The sequence below is a fragment of the Saimiri boliviensis genome, chromosome X, assembly GCF_048565385.1.
Source record: "Saimiri boliviensis isolate mSaiBol1 chromosome X, mSaiBol1.pri, whole genome shotgun sequence".
Taxonomy (NCBI): Eukaryota; Metazoa; Chordata; class Mammalia; order Primates; family Cebidae; genus Saimiri; species Saimiri boliviensis.
The window spans coordinates 44,245,399-44,260,723 of record NC_133470.1 but is presented as its reverse complement, the minus strand read 5'-3'; the positions used below and the strand labels follow the sequence as shown (position 1 = coordinate 44,260,723).

Below are 15,325 nucleotides of genomic sequence, written 5' to 3'. Positions count from 1 at the left end.
AGGAACACCAGACGCAAGTTTTATTAAAAGAAGTACATAAAAGAGCAACACAATTCTACGTTATTTAAGTAATTATCTTGGCGTCTCTTTGGTATAGCAGCTTAGAATTACCATAAGTAATATATCATCCTTACCCAGAATGTGAAACAGTGAGGTTCTGATAGTCTATGTGACATAGTAAGTTCTCATGAAATATTTATAGAGTAAGTAAATTATGCCGTTTTCACATTCCACCGTTAATTTCAAATATTGAGCATCGTCTGATTAAATGCAGTTTATTTTCCCTTTTTTGGTGAACCTGATACACTAGTCCTGTCCAAAAACCTCCCTTCTTTCACCTTTTTTACTCCTACATGTTATGATTTTTAATTATTCTAGAGAACGTAAGCATTGGATTCCTAAAAATTGATTTGGTATTTTTGCCACTTTCAGTTTTCCATTTAACTTGTGTTGCACCTGTCATCACTGAGATTATTGCCACAATGTCCATTGCAAGTAATTTACTCCTGGGTTGAAAAACTCATCTATAAGTCCCTTGTCCTACAGATTCAGTAATATACCTAAATGAAGAGATCAAGAGTCATCAGTCTTGAAAATGACTGTGTAGGTGATTTTGCATTCCATGAATTATTCATGAAATTGCCTTTAAAATCCAGTTTATTTGCAATTCCAATCTTAACTTCGTGTTCTTCTCCGGAAAGCTTAATTTTCATGCCTATTTCCACCAATAAAAAATTTATATGGGCTCAAGAATAAATTAAGTGTCTCCTGTACTGAAAATTACTCTCAATCTTCCATACTGAATTCAGGGAAAATATTTCCTTTGCACTCCAAAAGCAGATACACTCTGCCAGTTGTTTTTAAACAATTGTTTTTACTAGATTTCCATTATATTGGAGGGGATTATGGTAAAAAGGCTAGTAATTTTAGCTTTAAAGCCATTGTTTTCTCTTTTCAGTTATAATTTATTTTCCTTTGAGTTTCTCTCATCAGACATTTTAAAAATAAAACAAAATATTCTCCTCTGACTACCTCCGTGTATTTAATACCTTCAATATTCTAAATAGAGTTTATGTCTCTAGCACTGGAGTAATAAAAAGTAAAATATAATTCCTTATTACCAAGGATTTACTTAAAATAAAAGAAGGACAAAAGTGTCAAATATCATATGGTTTAAAATTCTTTAGGTTGAAGAATTTGTGGACTAGGGAATCAAAAAAGTAAAAACAATGCACTAGAGTAGTTAAGAACTATTTCTTGGAACAGAGGAAACTGAATGAAAAATAAAAATATGCATATTGTCTACATATTCAGTGTGCAAAATCATCAGAAGCCCAGATAGAAAATGGAACTTTATATGGTAGACATTGATGAAAATGTGAAGCCATGAAATAGAGCATGAGTTATCCTATTAGTTTTCCATTGTTGTGTAACAAATTCCTACAAACTTAGTAGCTTAAGACAACACACTTTTATTCTTTCACAGTTTCAGTGTGTCAAAAGTTCCCACACAGCTTAACTAAGTCCTCTGTTCAGGATCTTACAAGGTGTCAGCCAGGCTATATTTTCGTCTGGAAACTTGACTGGGGAGAAATCCACTTCCAAGATCATTCACGTCATTGGCAGATTTAATTTCTTTGCAGCTACGTGACTGGGGGCCCTGGCTTCTTACTGGTTGTCAGCTGGAGGCTACCTTCAAATCGAAGAGGCCACCCATGGTTTCTAGAGGCTGCCTGCAGTTTCCTGCCATGTGGGCTTCCTCGATATAGATGCTTACCTTGTTAAGCCAGTAAGGAGAATCTCTTGTGCCAGTCTACTAAAGCAGAGTGTTAGATAAGGTAATGAAATCACGAGAAGTTACATCATAGCATCTTTGAATGTAATATAACCCGATCAAGGGAATGACATCCCATCACCTTTTTATTTGCTAGAAACAAGTCACAGAGATTCTACCTGCACCCAAGAAGAGGAAATTATACAACAGTGTGTGACTCACTATAGATCACCTTGGTGTGTGTCCACCAGAGTCTTCCCTGTGACCACCAATGCTTTATATCCTTCTCACATGCAAAATACATTCACCCCATTCCAAGATCCCTAAAGGCTCACTCATTACAATATCAGCTCCAAGTCTAAAATTTTATCACCATGTTAGGGTCAGGTGCAGATGAGGCTCCCAGGTGTAATCCATTAAGTACAGCTTCGGAGGCACAATTCATCTCTTTCTGTATGTGGACCTGTGAAAACAGAAGAGACAGGTTAACTGCCCTCAAAACACTGAACATACAATGGTTGGGCAAGGATATAGTAATAGTCATAGACATTTTAATTCAAAATGGAGAAAAATTGAAGTTACAAACCTTCTCTTAGAGAAGTGAGTTAAGGGAGTTTAGAACTTTCAAGATGAGTTACCTTCTGTGACGATTAATTTTATGTCAACTTAACTGGGCTAAGATGCCCAGATAGCTAGTAAAACATTATTGCTAGGTGTAACTGTGAGGGTGTATCCAGAAAAGACTACCATTTCAATCAGTAAACTGTGTAAAGATTTGTCCTCACCAGCGTGAGCAGGCATCATCTAATTCATTGACGGACTGAATAGAATAAAATGTGTAGGAAGGGCAAATTCACCCTCTCTGCTCGAGCTGTGGCATCCATCTCCTCCTGCCCTCAGACGTTGAGGCTATTGGTTCTTGGGCCTTCAGACTCCAGGGCTTACACCAACACCATTCCCTCACCCCCTACCCCATTTTTCAAGCCTTTGGCCTGGGACTGGTAATTATACCATCAACTCTTCTGGTTCTCAGGCCTTCAGACTCAAACTGAATTGCGTAACCAGCTTCAGCTTTCCTAGTTCTCCAGCTTGCAGAAAAAAGATGATGGGGACTTCTTGGCTTCCATAATGGTGTGAGCAAATTCCCATAATAAATCCCCTCTTACATATGTCTATATACCCTATTGGTTCTGTGTCTCTGGAGAACACTGACTAATACACCTTCAGAGCATTGCAAAGGTAACAAGCTCTCCCAGAAAACATGAGACTGACTTCCATGTCCCTCTCTGCCTGGGTCACATTCACTTGCCTAAACAGCTCTGATGTGGGGCTTCCCCCTCTGGTGTCCATGGCCTTCTCCTTGCTCCAATGTGAAGGTGGCCTCTGTCTTGGGAACTTGGTACCCTGTTAATAGGACATGATACAGACTGGGTCCAAGGGTATGATTGGGTTTCAGGGGCCTTTCAATGATGCTTTCCATTCATTACTCAAAAAAAGCAACCATGTTTCACTGGCAACACAGAAATCATCACAGAGGTGAAAAGGAACTGAATCCCAGACAAATCCAGGATGACACCATCACGTAGTTTAGATGTCGGGCAGCACTCAGCAGCCAAGAATGGAAATACCCTGACTCACTGAGGCCCCTCGCATATGCATGGGGCGCCCATGCTTACCCACTGAGAGCAGGTGGCTGTAGTTCTCTAGTGTCACATCCCAGTACAGGCGTCTCTGAGCAGGGTCCAAGTGCTGCCACTCCTCCTTGCTGAAGTCCACAGTCACATCCTCAAATGACACTAATACCTGTAACAACACAATCCTGTTTAAGATGATATGGTCAGCACTGATGGGGTGGAAGAAGATACATAGGAAGTTGGTATTTTTCCCTTTTGTTATGGACATGTTCAGATACATGCAAAAGTAGGTAGAATAGCATAATGTACATATACCCAAACACCTACCAGCCTTCTTCAACAATTATGAACATGTAGCCAATCTTGTATTTAAATAAACATCCACTCTGATTATTTTGAAGCAAATCCCAAACATGCTATCATTTCATTTGTAAATGTTTTTAATAGAGCACTTGTTTTAACTGTACCATTGTTATACCTAAAAATATTAACAGTAATTCCTTACTATTAATTAATGCCAGTGAGTGTTCAAGTTTCCCTCCTTGTCTCAAAGATGTCTTTTTTTTTTTAAGTTAACTTTTTATTTTGAGATAATCTGGAACTCTGCTGTAAGTATCAAGAGCAATTTAAGAAACTCCTTAACCTTTACCCAGGTTCTCCAATTGTTTACATTTTGCTTCGTTCACATCAAACTCTATTTCTCTCCTTCTCTGCATACATATACGTGTGTATATATTTATGTGTGGACATAGGCCAGGCATGGTGGCTCACACCTGTAATCCTAGCACTTCGGGAGGCCAAGGTGGGAGGGTAGCTTAAGCCCAGGGGTTCAAGACCAGCTGGAACAACATATTGAGACCCCATCTCTACAAAAAAAAAAAAAAAAAAAAAAAAAAAACACACACACACACACAAAATTTGACCAGGCATGGTGGTACATGCTTGTGGTCCCAGCTACTTGGGAGGCTAAAGTGGGAAGATTGCTGGGGCCTGGGAAGTTGAGGCTGCAGTGAGGGGTGATCATGCCACTGCACTCCAGCCCAGGTGAAGATAATGACTTTGTCTCAAAAAAATATGTATGGATATTGTGATAGTTAATACAAAGTCAACCAAGTGTCACCAAGTGTCAACTTGATTGGATTGAAGGATGCAAAGTATTGATCCTGGGCGTGTCTGTGAGGGTGTTGCCAAAGGAGATTAACATTTGAGTTAGTGTGCTAGGGAAGGCAGACCCACCCTTCATCTAGGTGGGCACCATCTAATGAGCTGCCAGCATGGTTAGCATATAAAGCAAGCAGAAAAACATGAAAAGAACTAAACTGGCCTAGCCTCCCAGCCTACATCTTTCTCCTGTGCTGGATGGTTCCTGCTCTTGAACATCAGACTCCAAGTTCTTCAGTTTTGGCACTTGGACTGGCTCTCCTTGCTCCTCCGCTTGCAGATGGCCTATTGCGGGACCTTGTGATCATGTGAGTTAATACTTAATAAATTCCGTATATATATGTATATCTTCTGTCCCTCAGGAGAACCCTGACTAATATAAACAGATATACACACACATTTTTTCTGAACCATTTAAGAATAAGTTTGATACATTGTTCACCTTCACTCCTAAATTCTTTAGCATGTATCTTCTAAAAACAAGGACTTTCTCTTAGGTAACCATAGCATAATTATCAAAATTGGGAAACTGAACATTTATTGAATACTATTATCTAATCCACAGTACACATACAGCTTTTGTGAATTGTCCAAAATTATCCTGTATAGATGTATTTTCCCCCAACATAGGATCCAGTCCAGCATCATGTGTTGCATTGCATTTACTTATCAAGTCTCTCCAGTCTCCTTTAATCTGGAATGGTTCTTCAGATTTTCTTTTTCTATTAATCTGAAATTTTTTAAGAGTGCAGACTAGTTATTGGATAGAATGCTCCTCAACCAAGTTGTGTCTGATGTCTCACCGTTATAATACCAGGTCACCCAGTTTGACAGCAATACCACTGAAGTGATGTTGTGTCCTCAGTCCAACATATCAGTAGACCATGATGCCTGTTTGTCCCAAGACAAGTGAGGTTGGCTTAATCACTCACTTAATGAGGTGTTTGCCAGGTTCTTCTATGGTAAAATCATTATTTTTCCCTTTATAATTCATAAGTAATTCATGGGGAAATACTGTGAAACTGTATAAACACTCTGTTCCTCATCCAACTTCCACCTACGAGTTTACCACTTACTGATGATTTTCTAACTCTGTCACTTGTGTTTATTAGTTGATATCCTACTGTAAAAAAGTTTCCCTTCTCCCCAATTTCTTTGTTTTTCACTTATTCATTTGTAAATAGAAGACTCATGATTATTTTATTCAATCAGTTCAGAATCTTTAAGCATATTTATTTAAAAAATTTTTAATACACAAAGATTTGGCCAGTGGGAGCCACTTCTAGCTGGAATTCTATGTCCTTTTGACACATTCCCATGATTCCTTGAATACATCCTGACTTTCCAGAACAAGAAAATGTTCCGGTTTCTCTTGTACTTTCCCTACCCCAGTCTGCAATAAGCCATATCCCCCAGTTAAGAATTTGTTTTTAGTGAGTTTTCATCATGATGTATAATATAGTATGCCTACTAAATAACTAATATTACATAATACTTTGTAGAAGAAAAAATATAACTGAAAATGTTACAATTCACTGTGTTTATGCATTAAGACCATTATTCTTTACTATAAAATGAGGGCTAAACTAAGCCCTCATAAGCCTTCTAGCTCATTTGAGAACTTCTGGAGAGTTGAGTGCCATATGTCATGCTGGGAATTGAGAGAAATAGATTACATATACTCCTGGGCTTCTAGAAACCATTTGACATGCCGCTGGGTGCGGTGGCTCATGCCTGTAATCCCAGCACTTTGAGAGGCCGAGGCCAGCAGATCACTTGAGATCAGGAGTACAAGATCAGCATGGCCAAAATGGCAAAACTCTGTCTCTGCTAAAAATACAAAAATTAGCTGGGCATTGTGGTGGGCATCTGTAATCCCAGCCACCTGGGAGGCTGAGGCTGGAGAATCAGTGAAATCTGGGAGCCAGAGGTTGCAGTGAGCTGAGATCATGCTACTGCACTCCAGACTGGATGACAGAGTGATACTCCATCTCAAAAAAAAAAAAAAAAAAAAAAAAAAGTTGACCAAGATGATTAAAAAAAAATGATCCAAGGCTTAACTACATGTCGAAAACATGGAGAGCACAAAAGAGGGAAAGATAAATTATTCATGGGGAAGTAAGTTTGCCCACCAGTGTTGAGGAAGCTTAACATGGAAAGTGAGACATGTGAAGCAAAGTGCAAGAGTGTGGAGGTAAAAGAAAAAAGTGATGTCATGGAAGTGCAAATAGCTCTATGCAAAAGGACAGGAGTCTATGTCACACGTTAGGGAAGCAAAATAAGTTTAAAAATTTAAAGACAGACTGGGCACAGTGGCTCAGGCCTGTAGTCCTAGCACATGGGGAGGCCAAGGTAGGTGAATCACGTGAGGTCAGGAGATTGAGATCAGCCTGGCCAATGCAGCGAAAACCCGTCTCTACCAAAAATACAAAAATTAGCCAGGCGTAGTAGCACATGCCTATAATCCCAGCTACTTGGGAGGCTTAGGCTCGAGAATCAGGAGGCTGGAAACCCAGGAGGTAGAGGTTGCAGTGAGCCCAGATCATGCCACACACTCCAGCCTGGGCGACAGAGTGAGGGGATTGATGATTGTGGACTACAATCATGGGAAAAGCATGGATCTTTTACTGAACTAATGGATCACCACTAAGGGATTCTATATGCAAGAAAGAAATATAAACTAATTTTTGTATCTTGAAAGAATAAATTCCACATTACAATTGTATTTTGTATTTCGGGATAACATGTTAAAAATAGAGACTTTTTTTCAGGAACTGACCACAAGCAGGGCCATCGTACAGCGTTTTAAGTCCAGACTGAAAACACATATTCTATGATCCAATATTCCTTTAATTTTGAACTATTTAAGGCATAAGAAGTGTCAAAAGGCTCCAGAGGAATATAAAAATATAGGATAGTTTGTACCTAGATAAAACAAGGTAATTAGTGAGGTGTGCACATGAAGAATCCAATGGGCTGAGTTCTGCACTGGCCCTATGCCTTTGATTTCTTTGGAAGACAGCTCTAAATCAGTGTGTATCAGAATCACTCAGAGGGCTTGTGAGCACAGAAACTGCCGAGCCCCACACCCAAAGTTAGATATTCAATAGGTCTGGCATAGGGTCCAAGAATTTGCATCTCTAACAATATCTCAGATGCTGTTGCTGGTGGGCCAGGGAACGCACTGGAAGAACCACTGTTCCAGGAGATGGCCACGGCGGACTCTATTGTGCATTTATCATTAGGCTGACCATCTGTCCAGTTTACACCTGCTGTTCCAGCGTAATTATTAATGATGCCGTTTTCACTTTCCAAAATTTCTGAATTTGGATGATAAAGTATAAGGTCACCTCACCTATGATCCATAATTAGATCAAAAAGAGGTTTGGTTACTGAGCACAGTGGCTCACGCCTGTAATCCCAGCACTTTAGGAGGCCGAGGCCAGGGGATCACTTGAGGTCAGAAGTTCGAGACCAGCCTAGCCAACATGCTGAAACCTTGTCTCCACACACACACACACAAATTAGCTGGGTGTGGTGGTGCATGCCTGTAATTCCAGCTACTCAGGAGGCTGAGGCTGGAGAATTGCTTGAGCCCAGGAGGCAGAGTTTGCAGTGAGCCGAGATCGCGCCACTGTACTCCAGCCTGGGTGACAGAGCGACACTCTGTCCCAAATAAATAAATAAACAGTACAGAAATTAGCCAGACATGGTGCTGCGTGCCTGTAATCCCAGCTACTCAGGAGGCTGAGACTGGAGAATCACTTGAACCCAGGAGGCAGAGTTTGCAGTGAGCCAAGATCACGCCACTGCACTCCAGCCTGGACGACAGAGCAGGACTCTGTCTCAAAAATAAAGGGAATGGGAGATGGTTTACATTCAATTATTGGGAAATCTTTACCCTGGAAAAATTTTTCTTTACCCTTGTAGTCATTTTTCTCCTTGTGGCCAAGGTAAATCCTACAAATAATTGCATTTTCTTTCCAGCTATGTCGGATTGGAAACTCAGAAGGAAACTTGCAGCTTAATTTTAGTTACTCTGCAGAACCATAGGGCCCAAATGCCTACAGCCCAAATCAATTCTGGTCCTGACTTCATCTATTCTTTCTATGTTTTTGGATCTAGTTTTTATGGAGCTATACTTGCACATTTTACTATAGGGATTCTTAAAAGCCCACAGACGCTGCTGAACCACAACAGGTGCAACAAACAAATACATGAATTAATGATAACTCATGAGAAACGTGGTTATTTCCTGCCTTTCTTGGGAAGGGACATATAGGTCTGTGAAGTCAAGGTTGTAGAGCTAAGATTAAGCAGCCTGGAAATCTCCACACTTCAGCCGGACAAGGGGCTGCACCCTGTGGAGTGACAGAGAATGCCATGCCTCTGTGATCATAAGCTGCATATGTGTGACTGATATGATCACGTGGCACTTGGAAAAAGGCAGATTTCTCATTGGGACTAAGTGTGCAATTGTCCCCTCCCAATTCATTTATTATTTATTTATCTGAGACACAGTTTCACTCTATCGCCCAGGCTGGAGTGCAGTGGCCTGGCTCACTGCAACCTCCCCCTCCCAGGTTGCAGCGATTCTTGCTTCAGCCTCTGGAATAGCTGGGATTACAGGTGCATGCCACCATGCATGGCTAATTTTTGTATTTTTAAAAAATTCATTTTATTGCATTTTAGGTTTCGGGGTACATGTGAAGAACATGCAAGATTGTTGCATAGGTACACACGTGGCAGTGTGATTTGCTGCCTTCCTCCCCATCACCTATATCTGGCATTTCTCCTCATGCTCTCTCTCCCCAGCTCCCCACCCTCCACTCTCTCTCCCCTATTTCCCCACAACAGACCCCAGTGTGTAGTGCTCCCCTCCCTGTGTCCATGTGTTCTCATTGTTTAACACCTGCCTATGAGTGAGAACATGCGGTGTTTGATTTTCTGCTCTTGTGTCAGTTTGCTGAGAATGATGGTTTAAGGACACATGCACACGAATGTTCATTGCAGCACTGTTTACGATAGCAAAGACCTGGAACCAACCCAAATGCCCATCAATGATAGACTGGACAGGGAAAATGTGGCACATATACACCATGGAATATTATGCAGCCATCAAAAACGATGAGTTCGTGTCCTTTGTAGGGACATGGATGAACCCGGAAACCATCATTTTTGTATTTTTATTTATTTATTTTTGAGACAGAGTCTTGCTCTGTCATCCAGGCTGGAGCGCAATGGCACAATCTCAGCTCACTGCAACCTCCGCCTCCCCAGTGCCAGTGATCCTAGTGTCAGCCTCCAAAGCAGCTGGGATTATAGGTGCACACCACCATCCCTGGATAATTTTTGTATTGTAATTTATTTATTTTTTGAGACAAGAGTCTCACTCTGTTGCCTAGGCTGGAGTGCAGTGGTGCAACCTGGGCTCACTGCAACATCTACCTCCCAGGTTCCAGAGATTCTCCAGCCTCAGCCTCCTGAGTAGCTGGGATTATAGGTGTGTGCCACCACACTCAGCTAATTTTTGTGTTTTTAGTAGAGACATGGTTTCATCATATTGACCAGGCTGGTCTGCAACTCCTGACCTCAAGTGATCCGCCTGCCTCTGCCTCCCAAAGTGCTGAGATTACAGGCGTGAGCCACCATGCCCAGCCCAACACCTGTCCTTACACCCTGACCCAAGAGTACAATTTCTAAAACTATATCTGTAGAAAATAATTAGGTATGTGCACAAATATTTAAATGTAGGAATTTTGCCATGGTGATGTTCATTAACAGTTAAAACCAAAACCAACTTTCATAAATATTTATTAACAACATATTGGCTTATAAATTATGATATATTCAGAGATATGCTATTATGCAGCTGTTAAAACTGTTTAGAAAAACATATGCTGCCATGGAAAAACATTTAAGTTAAAATACAACATAAAAAGCAAGGTTACCGAACAACATGGTTCCAGTTTTCATTTAAACTGAAAGTGCATATATGAATATACTGATCACTCGCAAACATAAACACCAAAGCACATATCCAAAAACAAATATGGAAGCAAACAAATCAAATTGTTGATAGAATTTATATTTAGGAGATGGCAGAGTTAGAGGTCATTTTTACTTTCTTCTTTGTATTTATCCATAATGCATAACTTAATATTTGGAATATAATTATTTGTATAATAAACAAAACTAAAACAACAGAGTTTTGGAATATATTCAGAAATAGAATGGGCTTACTTACCACATGACCCTGAGCCCCTGAGATGATGAACCCTTCCAGAACCGACAGCATCCACAGGCAGGTCTGAAAGGAGGGAGCTGCTGGCCAGGGCCTGGCTCGCTTATCGTGCTCCCCAGCTTACAGAATCTTAACAAGAACTCTGATCTCAATGGGAACTCTGAAGGGGAAACTTGATCTCAGCTGTGGTGTGGTGAGGGTGCAAGACACAGTCAGGAGACCTGGCTCCAGTTTAGTGCTGTCACTGCCAACCTGAGAGGCCTGGGCAAGTCACATGGCTTCTGGGGACATTTTATTCATCTTCGAAGGGAGAAGGGAGAGCCAGAAGGGCCCCAGAGACTGTGGTGGCCCTGCTACCCTGCCAGTCTCTAAGTTCCAAAGAAAAAAAGGATTTTTCTGTACCTAAATAAGAGTGGAGGAGAAATCAGCACATCCCCAGAAGACTGGGTTGAGGGGTAGGGGAGGAAGGGAGTGCCAGTGGGAATCAGCTGATGTCTGTAAAGAATCAATGCAGAGGGAAGGATCCATGCTGGGGTGAAGGATAGCATCTCCCTGGCTATGGCTGCTGGCTGCTCCCACCTGGACCTCCCCACCAGACACCATGCAGGGAGCTGCCTCCCCCTCTCCCCTAAGCCATGGGGATGAACACTTCACATCCCTCCTCTCTTCCATCTCAACTTCACAGGAGATTCTGATGTACAGTAAAAGGTGATCACTAAATCACTGATCCTCCTCTGCAAAGCTGCTAAAAATAATTAATCACCACAGGAACCATTGCAATGACCAAATTTTGCTAGTCTTTTTTTAAATCTCTCTCTGTTTTGCTGATAAAGGTTACAGTCTTATAGTTCAAAGATGAGGAGAAATTTTTAAATCCTTCCATGCAGAAACAAGTTTTATACAAGGGAGAGGAATGAGACCAGCAGCAGATGCCTCATTGACAAAAAATGAATTCAGATGTCATTTAACATCTACAGACCATGTATTAGTTATCTATTGCTGTATTACAAATGACCACAAACTTGATGGCCTTAAAAACACACGCATCACATGGTTTCTGTAGGTTAGGAATCTGGGTAGAGCTTAGCTGGGAGCTCTGTTTCAGAGTCTCTCATAGGGCCACAATCAAGGTGTCAGCCAGGGGTTGTGTGGCCTCATCTGAAGGCTCAGCTGGGGAAAGACTTACTTTGAAGCTCACTTAATGTGGTTGTTCACAGGATTCTTTCCCTTTTGGGATGTTGAGATGTACTGAAAGCCTCAGTTTCTCACTGATAGTTGGAGGCCATCCTTAGTCTCTTGCTACATGGGCCTTCCCATCATGGCATGTTGCTTTGCCAAAACCAACAAGGGAAAGAGCCTGTCACCAAGACAGATGCTACGATCTCTCTCTCTCTTTTTTTTTTTATTTTCTTTTACTTTGTAGCATCCTCTCAATGTTAAAGTATTTTATTGGTTAGAAGCAAGTTACCCAAATAGAGGGAATGATACAAGTTGATGAATACCAGGAGGCAGGGATCACTGGGGGTTATCACAGAAGCTACTTCCCATAGACCAAGCTTTTCCAACCTGCGGCCCACGGGCCATACATAGCCCAGGACAATGAATGGAGCCCAGCACAAATTCATAAATTTTCTTAAAAATATTTTGAGATTTTTTTTGTTTTTGTTTTTGTTTTGCCGATCAGTTATAATTAGTATTATTGTATTTTATGTGTGGCCCAAGACAATTCTTCTTCTTCCAGTGTGACCCAGGGAAGCCAAAAGATTGGACACCCCTACCATACATAGGCCATGGAGAGATAAGAACTCCAATCCTGTACCCCATCCCAAGAAACCATTCCTTGGTCAGGGCAAAAGAATGACAGTTTCAGACATGAAATAATTCGAAGAGTGTTTCACCAATTTATTCTGTTTAAAGAAAACACTCAGGGATATATTCTAAATAAATGAATATGAAATCATAAAAGAGATCTCAAAATAAGAGAGCAAATCAATGGTTTACAATTACTGTCATGGTAAAATACACACACCCTGAGCACACACCCATACAGTTAAAGTTAATTTATAATAGATGAAGTCACTGGGGATTTTGAATAAAAATGTTAAGTGAGATTTCTTGAAGCAAGATTAACTCAATCTATAAGAAAAACACAGTCTAACTGAGTGTTGTGGCTCACGCCTGTAATCTCAGAACTTTGGGAGATGGAGGCAGGTGGGTCACCTGAGGTCAGCAGTTTGAGACCAGCCTGGCCAGCATGGTGAAACCCTGTCTCTACTAAAAATACAAAAATTAGCTGGGCGTGGTGGCAGGCACCTGTAATCCCAGCTACTCAGAAAGCTGAGGCAGGAGAATCACTTGAACCCAGGAGGCAAAGGTTGCAGTGAGCCGAGATCACACCATTGCACTCCAGCCTGGGCAACACAGTGAGGCTCTGTCTCAAAAAAAAAAGGAAAAAAGAAAAAAGAAAAGAAAAAGAAAAAAAGAAAAATATTGTCCTTAAATACACAGCTTAGATTTTTCTAGAAAAATCAGAAAGCAATACTATTCATCTTTTTCTACAAAATAAGGCCCAGTTATATTCTGATCAAATAGTAAAGGAAAGAAATCATGCCTGTTAGATTAGGAAAAGTATATAATTGGACAACTAGTAAAAATAAAACTTTCCAAACTAATGAGGAAAACAGGAGGGACAAAAATGAACGGAAACTGGAAGGGCACAGTGGCTCACACCTGTAATCCCAGAACTTTGGGAGGCCTAAGGTAGGTGGGTCACTAGAGGTTAGGAGTTCGAGACCCACCTGGCCAATTTGGCCAAATGCCATCTCTACTAAAAATACAAAAATTAGCCAGGCGTGGTGGCACACGCCTGTAAACCCAGCTACTCAGCAGGCTGAGGCAGGAGAATTGCTTGAACCCAGGAGGTAGAGGTTGCAGTGAACCGAGATGGGGTTACTACACTCCAGCCTGTGTGACAGAGTAGAACTCTGTCTCAAAAGAAAAAAAGAAAGGAAAAAGAAATACATAATGACATTGTGTGAAATTGTCTAAGATATATACTTTAGGATTCATCTACCCCCAAAAAACACAGAACCACAGGAGAAATTTGTTTTAAAATATTACAATAGTCGTATTCTACCTTTTGATAACATAACAGCTGAAGTAGACAGAAAGATAAAAAATAAATCATCCAACTAGATTGAAAAGTCCACACCAAGTCCTAATATCTAACAGAAAATGTAGTTTCTTCTTTTATATCCATGAAAGTTTTACAAAATTGTGTCACGTACCCAGGCCACAGAGAAAATATTGAATAACATTTACAAATTCATATTCTACAGGCTAAATTCTCTTACCATAATAAAAACATAATTACACAAAAATAAAGAAAAAATAACTAAACTACCTTAATCAGTAAGCACCTAAGAAGCTTTCTTCAATACCTAGGATCAAAATGAGAAGTCAGTTCTGCAGTTTCACCTTCCATACCAGAGGGGTTGAGACATAGCTACATGTAGAGGAAAGTGTATAGTCTCCAATACTTTACAATTAAAAAAAAAAAAAAGACTGGAAGCCCAAAAATAATCGACTTAGAAACATGACTTAAGAAATTAGAAAAAGAACAACAAAATTAAATGAAAACAAAATAAAAACAAAACAAAAAGTCAAGTAGTGTTAATAATACAAAGTTTAAATAAAATAAATATAAAATTAGGATGTATCAATCAAATAAATAAAAAGCTGCTCTGGGAAATCTGATCAAATTGGAAAGAAAGAAACACAAGATTAGTAATGAAAAAGGAAATATTGCACCAGACAAGTAGTAATGTAAAGTAGTTATAGTGGAATACGAGGTGTAAAGCCTAGAGCAACACACTTAAACATTTAGAACTAGATGAGCTCCTAGGAGGATAGTAATTATAAATACTGATTGAAAAAAAAAAAAGTCGTAAGGGCTGGGCAAGGTGGCTCACGCCTGTAACCCCAGCACTTTAGGAGGCCGAGGCAGACGGATCACCTGAGGTCAGGAGTTCGAGACCAGCCTGGCCAACATGATGAAACCCCATCTCTACTAAGAATACAAAAAATAGCCAGGCATGGTGGTATGCACCTGTAATCCCAGCTACTCGGGAAGCTAAGGCAGAAGAATCGCTTGAACCCTGGAGGCAGAGGTTGCAGTGAGCTGAGATCAGGCCACTGCACTCCAGCCTGGGCAAAATTCGAGACTCCATCTCAACAACAACAACAAAAAATCATAAGGAATCAGTGAGCATAGGAAAAAACTAGGAAAGGTAGTTCAGATCTGTCATTGGAGACATACCAGCACCCACAAGCAACACTGCCAGAAGGCCTGGCTGGGGGCTAGCAAAGGCAGATGTGGCAGAAGTCACCTTCTGGCAAACCTACAGGTGTAAAATAGGTGTGACAGGACAGGAACTCAATGGACAGGATAGTCCGGAAAGGACAGGACACACTCAGAGCAGGATGGTGGGAGGAGGGGGCCTGGAAATGAAA

The 15,325-nt window shown here is 40.7% G+C and overlaps 1 long non-coding RNA gene across 1 annotated transcript in view; it reads right to left on the bottom strand.

The window, feature by feature from the left end:
- Window positions 1-1,450: 1,450 nt before the first annotated feature.
- Window positions 1,451-15,325, bottom strand: part of LOC104653114 (uncharacterized) — a 31,980-nt gene continuing 18,105 nt past the window's right edge. The window contains exon 4 of the long non-coding RNA XR_746386.1: window positions 1,451-2,237. This is a non-coding gene — a long non-coding RNA (uncharacterized LOC104653114). The remainder of the gene's footprint in view (window positions 2,238-15,325) is intronic.